Source organism: Ooceraea biroi, chromosome 11 (genome assembly GCF_003672135.1).
Source record: "Ooceraea biroi isolate clonal line C1 chromosome 11, Obir_v5.4, whole genome shotgun sequence".
Lineage (NCBI taxonomy): Eukaryota > Metazoa > Arthropoda > Insecta > Hymenoptera > Formicidae > Ooceraea > Ooceraea biroi.
In genome coordinates this window covers 1-7,114 of record NC_039516.1, presented here as the reverse complement: position 1 = coordinate 7,114, position 7,114 = coordinate 1, and positions in this window count along the sequence as shown.

Here is a 7,114-nt window from a genome sequence, read left to right as displayed (position 1 = left end):
TATTTTCAATAGCAGAGAACTCTAGGCAATATAAAAAATAATGATATCATCAACTCAGAACTCCTCTGAGAAGAAAAAAATTTTAAACTTGAGAACTTTTTCATTTCTGAGTTTACGGTATTTTCAATAGCAGAGAACTCTAGGCAATATAAAAAATAATGATATCATCAACTCAGAACGCCTCTGAGAAGAAAAAAATTTTTAACTCGAGAACTTTTTCATTTCTGAATTTACGGTATTTTCAATAGCAGAGAACTCTAGGCAATATAAAAAATAATGATGGACAAATTCCCTGGGCGAATTTTTATGGATTGCGTTCCGTGTGTTAGTACAAGCTTTAATCGAGATCTCGGAGACGGAAGAGGAAAGGATGTCCGATCGCTGGCGAACCGTTGGTTCGCGTCAATCGAAGCATTCGCCGCGACTCGTTCAGTCGCTCGAAAATATGAGCAGCGCGATGTAAATTATATACAAGGGCATCATCGGCGCTATCAATGCGCATTTCATGAATATCGAAAGCGCGATCATTACGGTCGCGATTTAACCATGTGTTTAATCGACAATCTTGCCGCAGTCTCGATATATCGCGACGGTCTAATATCCATGCTACTCCATCGTATCTTCGGTTAATTAATTGAAATAATTCATGTGGCGGGGCTGATCCGGATGGCAGCATCGACACGCGGGTTCTGCGATGTAAAAGATCTTTGTAATTTGATATTGATCTTTCGACGACTGAAATACGTAAAATGTAATGAAATCGGGAAAGATATACTTTCGATATTATCCAGTATGTAGAAAGGATCTAAAGAAATATCGCATATAACTGGTTTCAACCAGCCAATTCCGGCTGCACGATCACGCCCGCGCCGTCTCTCTCGCAGCTGTGCGCGATTACGGGCGTATTGTTATATCGCGTGAAAGTGAACGCAAAAAATCAGGACTTGCAAACAAATGTAATTCGCACGACCGCATATCCGTAATTTAGCGATGTTGTTTTACCAACTACGATATTGTATACGCGAAATTAATACAGATTTTCATTCTTTCGAATAAAATTGGATTTATTTATGTGGAACGATCGAAAAGAGCGCATTGCGGATAAAATTGCGGATGAAGATGCACAATTTACGATATCTGACCTATATCCTATTTAGATAACATTATTTTATCGCAATGTACATTTGATAATCATTCCCACTTGGTAATCAATTCCAGTTGCAAGTGCGAGTTCTATATCTCTGATAGATTTCTGCAAAGAATAGCGCGCATAAATAATAAAGATCATAAATAATTTATGACACGTGATACTAATACATGACCACAAACGTCATATCTTGGCGAACAGGAAATGTTTTCCTCAAATTACTTGACTTTATTACGACTTCACATTAGGCAGAAAATATCGATATTAAAATCAGCCCGATATCTCAAAATCAAGATAGCTATATCGCACAAGATAAGTTAATGACTAACAATTATCGAAAAATATGTTTTTAATGCGAATTATCTCGTAAATTATTAATTTAACATATATCTTTAATTTTATTAAGCGCTGTTAATGTATGAAACTTTATACATCGACAAGATACGTGCGCTCAATAATTATGCATAATTGCACACATACAAGGTGTACATATATTTTTCATATATATGCATATATATTACATTTTATTTTGTATGCATGCTAGAACCTCACATTATATAAGACCATCACGTATACGTTAGAAATACTAATAACTAATATACTCGAGTGTGATATTAAAACTTAATACAATTATGAAGTATGTGCGATAAGTTTTAATAGCGCTAAATTGAAGCGAAAGAGTTCGTCTAATTGGTTAAAAGCTGATTAAGTTTGATATACTCACTATCCAAATGAAATTTTATAAATAAACAATGGTTTTTACTGACTCATCTGGCAACACACTGCAAATTGCAAACTGCGGCTTCAATAATAACGCTAAGCGTGCATCAAGCATAAGCATTTACAAAGAAGGAAAATTTTAAAAAGCCTTTGTTCTTTGCGGAAAACGTGCAAACATTTAAAAGATACATTTACGAGCGCGACGTAAACCCGGGACTATTTTTTCCCCAGACAGTATCTTCGCACAGTCTGTCACACAATTCTCGAATATGATAAGATTAGTCTTTATCAAAGAAGAGTACGAAGTAGCCAACTTAATTACATATCAAACAACATCGTTGATTAATGAGCCTATTAACGTGATTAATTCTGTGTGTCCGTCGCAGATGTTACTCGTTACTCGTTCGTTTCGGACTAATCGAAAAAATGGGATTACGTAATCCACTTATTTACATGACGAACAGATTACGTCGTCGTTCTCCACGTTCTCCGTCTCCACTTGTAGGACGAAACAATAGGACTCAAACAATCATAAAAATTCTTCCGACTCGGATAACGTGGAGGAGTAATTGCCACGTGCGTATCAGTAACATTTCATCATGTGAAACCTGAGCGATGTTTATTTGCTGACAATGAGACTCACCGGTTACCGAACCTTGATCGCTATCGTGACGATGAACCGCATGAAACATACGTGAGTGGTTTAATGAAAAGGCGAAACAAAGTGTGAATGCTAAGAGCCAAGACCAACCAAGATCATCAGACTGCGCGCTGAAGAAGCCGCGCTGAATGATTCACCACCATATCAAAGCTTGAGCGCGTTCCCATTAAGCTTATGGCAGGGATCGACAGAAGTTTTGGAAAATATCACCGCGTTTCATGTAACTTTTCAACTTCCAAGCGCAAAATGTTTTCTTTGTCGAATTCTTGAAATAATGACTTGGTCGAAGCGAAATGCACTTGAGATGAATTTTCATTTGGTATTAAATGGCGAAATGCCACTCGTACTTAATTGTTTTAATTCGGCTAAGATATTTGCATGCATTGCATTTATATGTTTGCTATTAAATTATGTATTGTGCTTCTGTCAGTAAAATGTCACTTTTCTTCATCTTGGCTGAAAAATTTTATCTAATGAAGTTTTCATGCGTCAACGTATGAATGCTTAACGAGCAATACAAATAAACGTTGACCTAGATATTATTTTAAAACAATGCAGAGCTTAGTTCCGAATATGCTTGCTGTTGAATATTTTAAATATTTTAATGTACATACATCTTGTGTACTAACTGCTCTGCGTCATGTATGTTAATGTTGATAGCAACAGCTATAACGAGTTTGCGTTTTAAATAAACCTAAAAAAACTAAAATAATTAATTGTTTCTGTACGTGAAGGAAAATGGATTTTAAATTTATTTCTTTATTATGAAATAAATTTATTTATTATTAATTTATCTGCTACTCTTTTATTATCTTTGTAATAACGCGACATTGTCAGCAAACGTTAATTGTCGACATGATGGAGAAGTAGTTTTACATTTTGAGAAACGGCATTGACGTAATAATCTGCGTACAATCGGTCGATGTAACAATGCGTTTATTCGTTTACGTTTCGGAGCACACAGCGCGGTGGCTCTCTTTGATATTTTTACGCAGCAGTGCACTGTTCTGCATCACGCCGCGTAAAGTTACAATACCGTTAATATGTTAAATTTAGAAATCGCCCAAAGTACTCCTCTTCGCAATCATTGACATTATTCTGGAAAACTGCGCAAATATTGTATCAAAATTTAATCCGATTTTAATACAATAAACGTTGCGCACAAGTAACATTTTAAAACGGTTTGCAAAAAGCGTTCTTCAAATAAAATTAATTAAAACTATCCAGAAAAACTGAAGACATAAAGAATATTATATATCCATACAAATTCCTACTAACAATGCTATTCAATTTCAACAGAATGTCTCTTTCGATAGCATCCAATGCTTTTTACAGCAACGTCACAAAGAAGTCAGTTTCGGGACTTACCTTCCGAAGCCCATGATAGCACCGTATCGGGGCATGCACCAGGCGATGATCTCAATCGACACCCACTGTGTACTCGCGCGCGCGGGAAAGTCAGAAAATTCGCGGCACGAGCGCCCGAGGGAGAGCAGGAAGCTGCGCCTGGAGCCGCGGGGCACTCTGCACGCTTTGTTCCACGCGACGACCACGCTCAAACACTCGGAAACTTGGACGTGTTTAATCGCCCGACGGAGCAGAGGAGTCCGCGTCGCAGAGATGAGCCGCGAACGAGGAGGCGGCGGACGATGTAGCTGGTCGGTGGACGACGACGAAAGTCGCGGACGCTAAAAGCCGTCGTCGGACGGCGACGGCCGGCTGCGGGACGTTTTTCCCGCCGTCCCTCTTATCTGGCTCATTGTGAAAGTTGGGTCAACAAACCGCACACACGGGATACGGACGTGCGTGCTACACGCCCAGAGATTAATCGGCCGAAGCGATACGCTTCCCACTCGAGGATACGCGCGCGCGTATCTCGCATCGGACGCGCGCCTATTAGGCGATCGCGGGATGAATCCGCGCGGATCACACGCACGCTCGTGCAAGGCCATCGAAATTCGCGAGCCACACGAGACGCGCGCGTGACGGATAAATTATCAGAAAGTAACTTTGAATCCTCGATCGCGACGCCATACGTTGCCGCGAACAAAGTTCTGAATCATCGATGACGTTTGTTTTCTCCGACTGGCGGATTGGCGGTGATGACTCCGTCATGCTGCGCGAGTGGGGCAAAAGTCCGTAAGTGGGATAAGAGTGGCGTAAGACGTGACTCTCACAAAGAAATTGACGTGGATCGAGTTTTTAAATTTTTATAGAGATAAAGAGATAGAGAAAATTTGTTGGGAAAAGTTGTTTGTTATGTATATTTTGTTACGGTTTCAGGAATTAAGTGGATTCTAGGATCTCGCGGTTTTAAGGTAAACGCACGGGCGTCGCGTCGTGGCGAGAACCGCAATATCGTTTGCAATTCATTAATTGTTACGCTTGGTTTCGGCGAAAAGCCAATTTCGTGAAACAATCGTAGATGCATAAAACTGATGATGGTTTTTTTTACTATCGGAATTGAACAGTTCAGTAACATTTTTCATTACATTTATATGCACCTGCGCGCCCGACACCCGCTGCCATTTCTGCCACTTCCAATTATAGCACGGCAGTGACTGGCATATTTATTTTTATTAAGATATAGACGATTATACAAGAAAAAATTTATATAATAAATGATAAAAAAATAGATATTTTAATCACCTTCCGGCAGTCTCTTGCGTTTTGTCTTAGGAAATATGCAGATTGCTACTGTTGCGGATATTACGTCCACGTCTTCTTCTTCTTCTTCTTTTTCTTCCTATTTTTTACAAATTTGTATATAAAATAGCAGTGCCGTCAAATTTAATATATAACTATATATTATAACTGTATACTATAGTTAACTTTTTATACTAGATTTAATATTATTTTATTCACATTGAACGTTTTCGTTAGATTTTTGTCCCCAGCTGTGCGGGTTATCCGCGTTCAAATAGTTTAACCCCACTTCGCTCGGCCAATTAAGTTACTCTCTTACTCGTCGTGACATTAGCCTACCGTAAATATCTCTACAATTATAGTTATTTACCTTATCAATATGAAATTAGGAAGAGGCGAATTAAAAAAAAGATCACTACATAGGAACACAAGAAATGTATTGTCATCAAGAAAACGATTTTTATAATTGTTTTATTAGGTATAAGTTTTATCAATTTTGTTTTATGAATTTTTGCTTTTAGAATTGCTTCTTTCTTCTCGGACAGTACAAAAATTTTTGATGTCTTTTGGATTTTTGTGCTGTCTGGTTATTCGAGATAAAGAAAGAGAAGAAGCATAATAAACCACAACGGTCCTAAAGAGTCTTGGACGTCACTTGCAGTCATCTGCAACGATTTAACTCTTTACAAAAACGTAAAGAATAATGAAGAAGAATAACAAGTAGAAAATGGAGAACAGAAGGAAATTACGCCACCGCAGGAAGTTTTCTGTTCTCTCTTTTAGCAACAAGTGACTTCGCAATTCTGTACGTATAATGAAGGTAAATGTATTTGCATTAAAAATTACAAAATCGTGTTTATAATGTTTATGCTACTTTCAGCGGAAAAGTATAAGAATATATATATTTTATTATTATTTTCTGACTAGGATTTATTAGATGTACAAATTAATTCGGTGTCTTCTTTCAGTAAATTAAGTATTTTTATTTACAGAAAAATGAAATACATTTAATCCTCAAAATATTCACCATTATTTTCGATCTTTCCTCCATCTTTCGGGCAACTGACGAATTACATCTCGAAAAAAGGTTTTTAAGTCGATAAAGTCGTCGATGGTTTTTCGGACCTCTCCATATATTATTTGAAACTGCGTATCAGTTGAGTAATATTAAAGAAATCAAGATGGTAACGGATTGATGCAATATGAAGCATATTTATCAGATCTAGCTCCATTGTGTCAATACACTTTCCCTTAAGGCTGAATAAATGTATCACATGTTTCATAAATTAAAAAACTGTTTGAGTGAGTACTTTGTATGGACGATTATCGATATACTCTTATACCTAGTTCCATAATTTATTTTAATTGGAATTTAATGGAAGTTAATGGGGAATTCGTATTGCGACTAGAATCTCTAAAAAATGAACTATATTGAATTATTGAATCTTGGGTACGTTCCACTTGACCTCCCAACGATCGCGAGCGTCATTCTATCTTTATTCAATGTTCAGTGAGCAATAAAGACAGAATGATTCGCGGTCGTTGCGAGCGTCAAGTTGAACGCACTCGAGGAAGGCTTCGGTGGAAAGAAACTAGACCAGAGAAGCCAAAAAACCAGGGAGGTTCCTCGTCTGCAAAAACTGGTGCATGGTTACAGTCGTGGGCACTGAGATTGTGACACTTTTTTTGAATAAGTTTATGAATACGCAATATCTCTATGCGTGCGTTACAATGATTCGCATTCTGAATTGATTTGCGTGTTCATAAACTCATTTAAAAAAAAGTGTCACAACCTCAGTGCCCACCCCACGACTGTACCACAATTGGTACCAATATGGCTGCCCGTGTGGTGGGCGGGCCAGAATTTTCCCACAGCGTTTCCTGCTTGTCGTACGAGGCTAAAATGACTTGACTCTACACTCTTTTTTTCTTTGTGACAC